The 13,522-nt window shown below is 42.5% G+C and overlaps 4 non-coding genes across 4 annotated transcripts; all 4 read left to right on the top strand.

The window, feature by feature from the left end:
* Positions 1-5,126: 5,126 nt before the first annotated feature.
* On the top strand, positions 5,127-5,201 carry Trnal-caa. Its single transcript has one exon. It is a non-coding gene; the product is annotated as a tRNA-Leu (tRNA).
* A 226-nt stretch (positions 5,202-5,427) lies between these two features.
* On the top strand, positions 5,428-5,502 carry Trnal-caa. The gene has a single exon. It is a non-coding gene; the product is annotated as a tRNA-Leu (tRNA).
* A 226-nt stretch (positions 5,503-5,728) lies between these two features.
* Trnal-caa lies at positions 5,729-5,803 on the top strand. The gene has a single exon. It is a non-coding gene; the product is annotated as a tRNA-Leu (tRNA).
* Positions 5,804-6,029: 226 nt separating this feature from the next.
* Trnas-uga lies at positions 6,030-6,104 on the top strand. The gene has a single exon. It is a non-coding gene; the product is annotated as a tRNA-Ser (tRNA).
* Positions 6,105-13,522: the final 7,418 nt, after the last annotated feature.

A 13,522-nucleotide genomic window follows, 5' to 3' on the forward strand; every position in this document is an offset into this window, starting at 1 on the left:
AGTAGACAACATTCCATTAGAACTACTGACGGCTTTGGGAGAGCCAGTCCTGACAAAACTCTACCATCTGGTGAGCAAGATGTATGAGACAGGTGAAATACCCTCAGACTTCAAGAAGAATATAATAATTCCAATCCCAAAGAAATCAGGTGTTGGCAGATGTAAAAATTACCAAACTATCAGTTTAATAAGTCACAGCTGCAAAATACTAACGCGAATTCTTTACAGACGAATGGAAAAACTGGTAGAAGCCGACCTCGCGGAAGATCAGTTTGGATTCTGTAGAAATACTGGAACACGTGAGGCAATACTTACCTTACGACTTATCTTAGAAGAAAGATTAAGGAAAGGCAAACCTACATTTCTAGCATTTGTAGACTTAGAGAAAGCTTTTGACAATGTTGACTGGAATGCTCTTTTTCAAATTCTAAAGGTGGCAGGGGTAAAATACAGGGAGTGAAAGGCTATTTACAATTTGTACAGAAACCAGATGGCAGTTATAAAAGTCGAGGGACATAAAAGGGAAGCAGTTGTTGGGAAGGGAGTAAGACAGGGTTGTAACCTCTCCCCGATGTTATTCAATTTGTATATTGAGCAAGCAGTAAAGGAAACAAAAGAAAAATTCGGAGTAGGTATTAAAATCCATGGAGAAGAAATAAAAACTTTGAGGTTCGCCAATGACATTGTAATTCTGTCAGAGACAGCAAAGGATATGGAAGAGCAGTTGAACGGAATGGACAGTGTCTTGAAAGGTGGATATAAGATGAACATCAACAAAAGCAAAACGAGGATAATGGAATGTAGTCAAATTAAGTCGGGTGATGCTGAGGGAATTAGATGAAGAAATGAGAAACTTAAAGTAGTAAGGGAGTTTTACTATTTGGGGAGCAAAATAACTGATGATGGTTCAAGTAGAGAGGATATAAAATGTAGACTGGCAATGGCAAGGAAAGTGTTTCTGAAGAAGAGAGATTTGTTAACATCGAGTGTAGATTTAAGTGTCAGAAAGTCGTTTCTGAAAGTATTTGTCTGGAGTGTAGCCATGTATGGAAGTGAAACACGGACAATAAATAGTTTGGGCAAGAAGAGAATAGAAGCTTTCGAAATGTGGTGCTACAGAAGAATGTTGAAGATTAGATGGGTAGATCATGTAACTAATGAGGAGGTATTGAATAGGATTGGGGAGAAGAGAAGTTTGTGGCACAACTTGACTAGAAGAAGGGATTGGTTGGTAGGACATGTCCTGAGGCATCAAGGGATCACAAATTTAGCATTGGAGGGCAGCGTGGAGGGTTAAAATCGCAGAGGGAGACCAAGAGATGAATACACTAAGCAGATTCAGAAGGGTGTAGGTTGCAGTAGATACTGGGAGATGAAGGAGCTTGCACAGGATAGATTAGCATGGAGAGCTGCATCAAACCAGTCTCAGGACTGAAGACCACAAGAACAACAACAACCACTATTCAAGTCAAACTAAAAGTGACCTAGAAAATAAATGTTATACTGTACTCGTTGACATCCTACACTGGTTTAAGTGCAATGGACTAACCCTAAATATTGAAAAGAACTCAGTTTATGCTATTTCATACATTTCAGTAAGTAATTGAAATATGCTATTTACACTGTGGTAAACTAAATATACTACAATGTGAATCATCTAAGTTCTTGGGCATTCTAATTGATGGTAAGTTCAACTGGTCTGTACATACCCTACACCTACATAGAAGGCTCAGTGTGGCAACTTACGCTTTTTGCTTGTAATCACCCCCATTGGTGATGTGAACGCTATCAAAGCTGCCTACTTTGGTTATTTTCATTCTATCATGTCACATGGCATAATATTTTGGGGTAACCAGCCTTCAGCCAAAAAAATATTTACTGCACAGAACAGAGCTGTGAGAATCTTGAACGGTGTTCATCCAAGATATTCTTGCAGAAATCTGTTCTGTAAGTTACAAATATTAACAGTTACCTCTCAATACATATTTTCTTTGATGATTTTTGTTTCTAATAACCACTCTCTCTTTAAAACTACACCACAAGCCATTAAAATTGTTACACCGAGAAGAAATGCAGGTGATAAACAGGTATTCATTGGACAAATATATTATACTAGAACTGACAAGTGATTACATTTTCACGCAATTTGGGTGCACAGATCCTGAGAAATCACTACCCAGAACAACCACCTCTGGCTGTAATAACGGCCTTGATATGCCTGGGCATTGAGTCAAACAGAGCTTGGATGGCGTGTACAGATACAGCTGCCTATGCAGCTTCAACACAATACCACAGTTCATCAAGAGTAGTGACTGGCATATTGTGATGAACCAGTTGCTCGGTCACCATTGACCAGACGTTTTCAATTGGTGAGAGATCTGGAGGATGTGTTGGCCAGGGCAGCAGTCGAACATTTTCTGTATCCAGAAAGGCCCGTACAGGACCTGCAACATGCGGTCATGCATTATCCTGCTGAAATGTAGGGTTTTGCAGGGATCGAATGAAGGGTAGAGCCACGGTCATAACACATCCGAAATGTAATGTCCACTGTTCAAAGTGCCGTCAATGCAAACAAGAGGTGACAGAGACGTGTAATCGATGGCACCCCATACCATCACGACATGTGATACGCCATTATGGTGATGACGAATACACACTTCCAATGGGAGTTCACCACAATGTCGCCAAACACGGATGCAACCATCACGATGCTGTAAACAGAATCTGGATTCATCTGAAAAAATGACGTTTTGCCATTCGCGCACCCAGGTTCGTCGTTGAGTACACCATCGCATGCGCTCCTGTCTATGATGCAGCATCAAGGGTAACCGCAGCCACGGTCTCCGAGCTGATAGTCCGTGCTGCTGCAAATGTTGTCGAACTTTTCGTGCAGATGGTTGTTGTCTTGCAAACGTCCCCATCTGTTGACTCAGGGATTGAGACGTGGTTGCATGATCTGTTGCAGCCGTGTGAGTAAGATGCCTGTCATCTTGACTGCTAGTGATACGAGGCCGTTGGGATCCAGCACGGCGTTCCGTATTAGCCTCCTGAACCCACCGATTCCATATTCTGCTAACAGTCATTGGATCTTGACCAACGTGAGCAGCAATGTCGCGATACGATAAACCACAATTGTGATAGGCTACAATTCGACCTTTATCAAAGTCGGAAACGTGATGGTACAGATTTCTCCTCCTTACACAAGGCATCACAATGATGTTTCACCAAGCAACGCCAGTCAACTGCTGTTTGTGTATGAGAAATCGATTGGAAACTTTCCTCATGTCAGCATGTTGTAGGTTTTACCACCGGCGCCAACCTTATGTGAATGCTCTGAAACGCTAATCATTAGCGTATCACAGCATCTTGTTCCTGTTGGTTGAATTTCGCATCTGTAGTATGTCATCTTCATGGTGTAGCAATTTTAATGGCCAGTAATGTAACAGTGAATGTCACGATCATGATACTAGGTCAAAAAATCTTTTACATAGGGATGTGAAACATTTAAGTCTTGTGCAAAAAGGTGTTCATAATTCTGCTACAAAAATTTTCAACTTTCTTCCTTCAGATATTAAAGTTCGCATTAATGTCTTACCTTCTTTTAAATGTAAATTAAGAGAATACCTATTCGAAAATTCCTTCTACTCGCTTGATGAGTACCTGCAGATAAAGCAATGACAGTTTTTTGTAAATTGTATTGCCATTGGTATTTATATTCTTAAAACTTTGTTGTAATGTGTTTTGCTATAACTCACCTTAACTGCTTAAGTCGGACAATGTACTATATTTTCTTTTTCATTAATTGTTTTATGTTACTTGAGCTATACCTTTGATTTCATTTTAACTGTCAAACTTACTCATCATTTTATGGTACATTTTTGTAATTTTATATACATGTATTACATCTGTGTTATGTAATCATGACTCGTTCCACGTCCTTATGATTTATCACAATACGGATTAATGGGATATGTAATAAATAAATAAAAATAAAAATTGGACACATTCTACATTCTAGTGATATGCTTGCATCAAAGATCTATGGGACACGAAAATAAATAAATAAAATTAATTAATTGTGGATTCATTTTATTTCACCACACTTTTACCGTTTTGTGAGTAGTGCTGCTGTTTTAAAATTGCCGAGCTAAGAAACACTGACTTGTATGTGTAGTAATTCCTCCATATGCCATTGCATCAGAGCAGAATTTGACACAGTTACTGAGTTGCCCAATAGAGGTAGGGTTGTGCTGTTTCTTACTAATAAAATACATTGACAGTCACATCTGGATTATAAATATGTTAATGATGTTGGCCAAGCACACTCATGGACTGAATATTTTTGGGTCAATACAGTACTGTCTACAATATATTATTTCACTGTGCATGTGTAACAGAGGGTGAATTAAGAGTCCACTACTCCCTTTCATGGTGTTGAACTTGGATGACTGTAGAGACAGTGATTACAACTGCTATGGGTAAAAGAATCCATTTGAGTGCAAGACTTTAGTTGTGTGCATGACACACGTCCCGACAGAAAATTAATTCTGGTGATGTGTGAGAGGTAGCCCTCTTTGCCAATTTTTATATAAATGAGTGTCAGTGTGGAGATGAGTTGTACCACAGAAACTTATTACATCCCAGAGAATCGATGATTGTCTTCCTTATTGGTAGATCAGTTTCATACTTAAAATGCCAGATTTCATGATCATAAACCTCTTGTCTATTAAAATGAGTATGGATGCAAATGATAGCTTTATACAATGAGGTGACAAAAGTCTTGCGATAGTGATGTGCACATATACAGACGTGATAGCATAGAGTTCACAGAGAATAGAATGGCAGTCCATTGGTGGAGCTGTCAGCGGAGTGTGCGCTGATATGAAACTTCCTGGCAGATTAAAACTGTGTGCTGGACTGAGACTCGAACTCAGGACCTGTCTGCTGCAGAGTGAAAATCTCATTCTGGAAACATCCCCCAGGCTGTGGCTAAGCCATGTCTCCGCAATATCCTTTCTTCCAGGAGTGCTGGTTCTGCAAGGTTCGCAGGAGAGCTTCTGTAAAGTTTGGAAAGTAGGAGACGAGGTACTGGCAGAAGTGAAGCAGTGAGGACGGGGTGTGAGTCGTGCTTGGGTAGCTCAGTTGGTAGAGCACTTGCCCCCAAAAGGCAAAGGTCCCGAGTTCGAGTCTCGGTCCGGCACACAGTTTTAAACTGCCAGGAAGTTTCATATCAGCGCACACTCCACTGCAGAGAGAAAATCTCATTCTGGAAATATCCCCAAGGCTGTGGCTAAGCCATATCTCCGCAATATCCTTTCTTTGAGGAGTGCTAGTTCTGCAAGGTTCGCAGGAGAGCTTCTGTAAAGTTTGGAAGGTAGGAGACGAGGTACCGGCAGAAGTGAAGCAGTGAGGACGGGGTGTGAGTCGTGCTTGGGTAGCTCAGTTGGTAGAGCACTTGCCCCCAAAAGGCAAAGGTCCCGAGTTCGAGTCTCGGTCCGGCACACAGTTTTAAACTGCCAGGAAGTTTCATATCAGCGCACACTCCACTGCAGAGAGAAAATCTCATTCTGGAAATATCCCCAAGGCTGTGGCTAAGCCATATCTCCGCAATATCCTTTCTTTGAGGAGTGCTAGTTCTGCAAGGTTCGCAGGAGAGCTTCTGTAAAGTTTGGAAGGTAGGAGACGAGGTACCGGCAGAAGTGAAGCAGTGAGGACGGGGTGTGAGTCGTGCTTGGGTAGCTCAGTTGGTAGAGCACTTGCCCCCAAAAGGCAAAGGTCCCGAGTTCGAGTCTCGGTCCGGCACACAGTTTTAAACTGCCAGGAAGTTTCATATCAGCGCACACTCCACTGCAGAGAGAAAATCTCATTCTGGAAATATCCCCAAGGCTGTGGCTAAGCCATATCTCCGCAATATCCTTTCTTTGAGGAGTGCTAGTTCTGCAAGGTTCACAGGAGAGCTTCTGTAAAGTTTGGAAGGTAGGAGACGAGGTACTGGCAGAAGTGAAGCTGTGAGGACAGGGCGTGAGTCGTGCTTGGGTAGCTCAGTTGGTAGAGCACTTGCCCGTGAAAGGCAAAGGTCCCGAGTTCGAGTCTCGGTCCAGCACACAGTTTTAACTGCCAGGAAGTTTCATATCAGCGCACACTCCGCTGCAGAGTGAAAATCTCATTCTGGATCAATGTAGGATGTATGATAAACACATCCATTAGGACAGTACATTGAAATTTGGCGTTAATGGGCTACAGCAGCAGATGACCGATGTGTGTGTCTTTGATAACAGCAAGAAATTGCCTACAAAGCCGCTCTGGTCTCGTGACCGTATATATCCGATCCTAGACGTCAGGAAAACTGTGGTCTGTTCCAATGAGTCCCAATTTCAGTTGGTAAGAGCCAGTAGGGTTTGAGTGTGGCACAGACCCTACAAAGACGTGGATCTAAGTTGTCAACAAGGCACTGTGCAAGTCGGTGGTGGTACCATAATGGCGTGGGCTGTGTTTACATGGAATGGATTAGGTCCACTCATAGCATGATATCGTTGTGTTGTATTGTAAGGCACCACGTATACCACTTGTATATGCATACGTGTGTGTTGTCATTGTCATCTCTTCTTTCCCTCTTCGATATCAGAGCATGAGAAATGTTTGTTTGTGTTTATCTATTTGTTGTTGACAACACACAACTACACAGCCATGATACCACCTGATTCCAGGATAGCTAGCTTAATATGGTATTAAGATAGTGGGTTTTGATGCAGTGTTATTTGTGATTTTATTCTTCACTTAATCTTTGAGACTCTAAGAACTAGCTACTCTTAATCAGGCCCAAAACTTGACGTGTAACGAGAGCATGTACGACCAGCCTGTCACAATATTAATATTACATAAGGCTCTACACCACTATAAGAATATATCACTGTTCATGAAATAACAAAATATATGAACAAACTTCTTTATATCTTTCCTTTTATTCAATTAAATGCTTTCAGACGTTGATTTTGCACCCACAAATCATTCACACCTCGATGTAGAGTGTAAATGAGTGCATGAAAAATAGTACACTGTTCCTGCTGATACCACGTATCAGCTATTGAGTTGCTAGGCTAGTTCTATCAACAGGATTTATATTGGATTTTGAAAATGATCTTTCTATCCAAACTAATGTCCTTCACAATGGCTTACCAACAGTGGGATAACCATCAAATATTCTACACTTTCGTGATAATTAAGAGTTCGTGTGAATTGTATTCTTACGACACACTCGCGACGCTAACTAGCCTCTCATGAAATTGACCTGCATACATCTTCAATCAAGTCCAAGGTCATAATTCCCCCCACGTGCTTGTGTGCAATTGAGCTTCATCAAATCAATTATTTCTCGAATGGTAATCACTGATCCCGACACTGACCACTCATAAACCCACAATTAACACACTTTTTTTTTCTAAGAGTAAAAGAATGACGTCATGTCATCTATATAGTTATTAAAATATTATTTCAAATGACCTCTCAAATATTTATGTTGTTGTTGTTGTTGTGGTCTTCAGTCCTGAGACTGGTTTGATGCAGCTCTCCATGCTACTCTATCCTGTGCAAGCTTCTTCATCACCCAGTACCTACTGCAACCTACATCCTTCTGAATCTGCTTAGTGTATTCATCTCTTGGTCTCCCCCTACGATTTTTACCCTCCACGCTGCCCTCCAATACTAAATTGGTGATCCCTTGATGCCTCAGAACATGTCCTATCAACCGATCCCTTCTTCTGGTCAAGTTGTGCCACAAACTTCTCTTCTCCCCAATCCTGTTCAATACTTCCTCATTAGTTATGTGATCTACCCATCTAATCTTCAGCATTCTTCTGTAGCACCACATTTCGAAAGCTTCTATTCTCTTCTTGTCCAAACTATTTATTGTCCATGTTTCACTTCCATACATGGCTACACTCCATACAAATACTTTCAGAAATGACTTCCTGACACTTAAATCTATACTCGATGTTAACAAATTTCTCTTCTTCAGAAATGCTTTCCTTGCCATTGCCAGTCTACATTTTATATCCTCTCTACTTCGACCACCATCAATTATTTTGCTCCCCAAATAGCAAAACTCCTTTACTACTTTAAGTGTCTCATTTCCTAATCTAATTTCCTCAGCATCACCCGACTTAATTTGACTACATTCCATTATCCTCGTTTTGCTTTTGTTGATGTTCATCTTATATCCTCCTTTCAAGACACTGTCCATTCCGTTCAACTGCTCTTCCAAGTCCTTTGCTGTCTCTGACAGAATTACAATGTCATTGGCGAACCTCAAAGTTTTTACTTCTTCTCCATGAATTTTTATACCTACTCCAAATTTTTCTTTTGTTTCCTTTACTGCTTGCTCAATATACAGATTGAATAACATCGGGGAGAGGCTACAACCCTGTCTTACTCCCTTCCCAACCACTGCTTCCCTTTCATGTCCTTCGACTCTTATAACTGCCATCTGGTTTTTGTACAAATTGTAAATAGCCTTTCGCTCCCTGTCTTTTACCCCTGCCAGCTTTAGAATTTGAAAGAGAGTACTCCAGTCAACATTGTCAAAAGCTTTCTCTAAAACATTGTCAAAAGCTTTCACTTAAGTCTACAAATGCTAGAAACGTAGGTTTGCCTTTCCTTAATCTTTCTTCTAAGATAAGTCGTAAGGTCAGTATTGCCTCACGTGTTCCAGTATTTCTACGGAATCCAAACTGATCTTCCCCGAGGTCGGCTTCTACTAGTTTTTCCATTCGTCTGCAAAGAATTCGTGTTAGTATTTTGCAGCTGTGGGTTATTAAACTGATTGTTTGGTAATTTTCACATATGTCAACACCTGCTTTCTTTGGGATTGGAATTATTATATTCTTCTTGAAGTCTGAGGGTATTTCGCCTGTTTCATACATCTTACTCACCAGATGGTAGAGTTTTGTCAGGACTGGCACTCCCAAAGCCGTCAGTAGTTCCAATGGAATGTTGTCTACTCCGGGGGCCTTGTTTCAACTCAGGTCTTTCAGTGCTCTGTCAAACTCTTCACGCAGTATCGTATCTCCTATTTCATCTTCATCTACATCCTCTTCCATTTCCATAATATTGTCCTCAAGTACATCGCCCTTGTATAGACCCTCTATATACTCCTTCCACCTTTCGGCTTTCCCTTCTTTGCTTAGAACTGGGTTTCCATCTGAGCTCTTGATGTTCATATAAGTGGTTCTCTTCTACATCTACATCTACATCTACATCTATACTCCGCGAGCCACCTTACGGTGTGTGGCGGAGGGTACTTATTGTACCACTATCTGATCCCCCCTTCCCTGTTCCATTCACGAATTGTGCGTGGGAAGAACGACTGCTTGTAAGTCTCCGTATTTACTCTAATTTCTCAGATCTTTTCGTTGTGATCATTACGCAAGATATATGTGGGCGGTAGTAATATGTTGCCCATCTCTTCCCGGAATGTGCTCTCTCGTAATTTCGATAATAAACCTCTCCGTATTGCGTAACGCCTTTCTTGAAGTGTCCGCCACTGGAGCTCGTTCAGCATCTCCGTAACGCTCTCGCGCTGACTAAATGTCCCCATGACGAATCGCGCTGCTTTTCGCTGGATCATGTCTATCTCTTCTATTAATCCAACCTGGTAAGGGTCCCATACTGATGAGCAATACTCAAGAATCGGACGAACAAGCGTTTTGTAAGCTACTTCTTTCGTCGATGAGTCACATTTTCTTAGAATTCTTCCTATGAATCTCAACCTGGCGCCTGCTTTTCCCACTATTTGTTTTATGTGATCATTCCACTTCAGATCGCTCCGGATAGTAACTCCTAAGTATTTTACGGTCGTTACCGCTTCCAATGATTTACCACCTATGGCATAGTCGTACTGGAATGGATTTCTGCCCCTATGTATGCGCATTATATTACATTTATCTACGTTTAGGGAAAGCTGCCAGCTGTCGCACCATGCATTAATCCTCTGCAGGTCCTCCTGGAGTACGTACGAGTCTTCTGATGTTGCTACTTTCTTGTAGACAACCGTGTCATCTGCAAATAGCCTCACGGAGCTACCGATGTTGTCAACTAAGTCATTTATGTATATTGTAAACAATAAAGGTCCTATCACGCTTCCCTGCGGTACTCCCGAAATTACCTCTACATCTGCAGATTTTGAACCGTTAAGAATGACATGTTGTGTTCTTTCTTCTAGGAAATCCTGAATCCAATCACAAACCTGGTCCGTAAGCTCGTATTTTTTTCACTAAACGTAAGTGCGGAACCGTATCAAATGCCTTCCTGAAGTCCAGGAATACGGCATCAATCTGCTCGCCAGTGTCTACGGCACTGTGAATTTCTTGGGCAAATAGGGCGAGCTGAGTTTCACAAAATCTCTGTTTGCGGAATCCATGTTGGTTATGATGAAGGAGATTTGTATTATCTAAGAACGTCATAATACGAGAACACAAAACATGTTCCATTATTCTACAACAGATTGACGTAAGCGAAATAGGCCTATAATTATTCGCATCTGATTTATGACCCTTCTTGAAAATGGGAACGACCTGCGCTTTCTTCCAGTCGCTAGGTACTTTACGTTCTTCCAGCGATCTATGATAAATTGCTGATAGAAAGGGGGCAAGTTCTTTAGCATAATCACTGTAGAATCTTAAGGGTATCTCGTCTGGTCCGGATGCTTTTCCGCTACTAAGTGATAGCAGTTGTTTTTCAATTCCGATATCGTTTATTTCAATATTTTACATTTTGGCGTCCGTGCGACGGCTGAAGTCAGGGACCGTGTTACGATTTTCCGCAGTGAAACAGTTTCGGAACACTGAATTCAGTATTTCTGCCTTTCTTTGGTCGTCCTCTGTTTCGGTGCCATCGTGGTCAACGAGTGACTGAATAGGGGATTTAGATCCGCTTACCGATTTTACATATGACCAAAACTTTTTAGGGTTCTTGTTTAGATTGTTTGCCAACATTTTATGTTCGAATTCGTTGAATGCTTCTCTCATTGCTCTCTTTACGCTCTTTTTCGCTTCGTTCAGCTTTTCCTTATCAGCTATGATTCGACTACTCTTAAACCTATGATGAAGCTTTCTTTGTTTCCGTAGTACCTTTCGTACATGATTGTTATACCACGGTGGATCTTTCCCCTCGCTTTGGACCTTAGTCGGTACGAACTTATCTAAGGCGTACTGGACGATGTTTCTGAATTTTTTCCATTTTTGTTCCACATCCTCTTCCTCAGAAATGAACGTTTGATGGTGGTCACTCAGATATTCTGCGATTTGTGCCCTATCACTCTTGTTAAGCAAATATATTTTCCTTCCTTTCTTGGCATTTCTTATTACACTTGTAGTCATTGATGCAACCACTGACTTATGATCACTGATACCCTCTTCTACATTCACGGAGTCGAAAAGTTCCGGTCTATTTGTTGCTATGAGGTCTAAAACGTTAGCTTCACGAGTTGGTTCTCTAACTATCTGCTCGAAGTAATTCTCGGACAAGGCAGTCAGGATAATGTCACAAGAGTCTCTGTCCCTGGCTCCAGTTCTGATTGTGTGACTATCCCATTCTATACCTGGTAGATTGAAGTCTCCCCCTATTACAATAGTATGATCACGAAACTTCTTCACGACGTTCTGCAGGTTCTCTCTGAGGCGCTCAACTACTACGGTTGCTGATGCAGGTGGTCTATAGAAGCATCCGACTATCATATCTGACCCACCTTTGATACTTAACTTAACCCAGATTATTTCACATTCGCATTCGCTAATAACTTCACTGGATATTATTGAATTCTTTACTGCTATAAATACTCCTCCACCATTGGCGTTTATCCTATCCTTGCGGTATATATTCCATTCTGTGTCTAGGATTTCGTTACTGTTCACTTCCGGTTTTAACCAACTTTCCGTTCCTAATACTATATGCGCACTATTTCCTTCAATAAGAGATACTAATTCAGGAACCTTGTCCTGGATACTCCTGCAGTTTACCAATATTACGTTAACTTTTCCTGTTTTTGGTCTCTGAGGACGGACGTTCTTTATCAACGATGATAATGTCCTCTCTGGTAAGCCGTCAGGTATTTTATCGTTTCGCCCAAGGGGGGGGTCCCTCTAACCTAAAAGACCCCCGTGTGCACGCCACACGTACTCTGCTACCCTAGTAGCTGCTTCCGGTGTGTAGTGCACGCCTGACCTGTCTAGGGGGGCCCTACAGTTCTCCACCCAATAACGGAGGTCGATGAATTTGCAACCATTATAGTCGCAGAGTCGTCTGAGCCTCTGGTTTAGACCCTCCACACGGCTCCAAACCAGAGGACCGTGATCGACTCTGGGCACTATGCTGCAGATATTAAGCTCAGCTTGCACTCCGCGTGCGATGCTGGTTGTCTTCACCAAATCAGCCAGCCGCCGGAAGGAACCAAGGATGGCCTCAGAACCCAAGCGGCAGGCGTCATTCGTTCCGACATGTGCTACTATCTGCAGCCGGTCACACCCAGTGCGTTCAATAGCTGCCGGAAGGGCCTCCTCCACATTACGGACGAGACCCCCCGGCAAGCACACCGAGTGCACACTGGCATTCTTCCCCGACCTACCCGCTATTTTCCTGAGGGGCTCCATAACCCGCCTAACGTTGGAGCTCCCTATAACTAATAGGCCCGCCCTCTGTGACTGTCGGGACCTTGCCGGAGAATCGGCCACTGGCCCAACAGGCGAGGCATCCTGTGGTGGCTCGGAAACGATGTCATCACCACTAGGAAGCACCCCGTACCTGTTGGAAAGGGGTAAGGCAGCTGCCACGCGGCCAGATCCCACCTTCGCCTTTCGGCCAGGCACGCGCGAGCCCACCACTGTCCGCCATTCACCCTGGAGTGATGGCTGACCAGTAAGATGCTCACTGCCGGAAGACGCAGCGACATCAGGGGTTCCATGTGATTCCAAGGCCACCGAAGTAGGCATAGGTCTCACCACAGTTGCCCCAACGCCACTACGAGCTGACGCCTGCGCCTCGAGCTCGATGAGCCTAACAGACAAAGCCTCCACCTGCCCCCGAAGAGTGGCCAATTCTCCTTGCGTCCGCTCACAACAACCACAGTCCCTACACATGACTATGTTTACCCTACTCTATACGGTGACAAATTCCCAAGATAATCTTCTGATGAGCTACTCTGATAATCAAGAAACACTCACTGAAATACGAGACGCGAAAACTATGCTAGGTTTTCCCAGAAAAACTATTTAAAAGCAAAGCGCAGCAAATAAGTACAAAAACGCTTTATACAAACAGTACTCGCTGCTGCTGGTGCTCTCGCTCTGGCTGTCACAAGACAACTGCTGATTCAAGTGACTAGTGGCTAATGGCCGCGAAACAAACAAAAGACAGTTTTAGGGCGCTTTCTGTTCTAAACGATCAAGAAAACACTAAGAAATCTAACACGAAAACTACGTAAAGTTTTATCAAGAACTGTTAGTTACTATGCAGAGCAGATAAACACAAATAG

Source organism: Schistocerca americana, chromosome 11 (assembly GCF_021461395.2).
Source record: "Schistocerca americana isolate TAMUIC-IGC-003095 chromosome 11, iqSchAmer2.1, whole genome shotgun sequence".
In the NCBI taxonomy this organism is placed as follows: domain Eukaryota; kingdom Metazoa; phylum Arthropoda; class Insecta; order Orthoptera; family Acrididae; genus Schistocerca; species Schistocerca americana.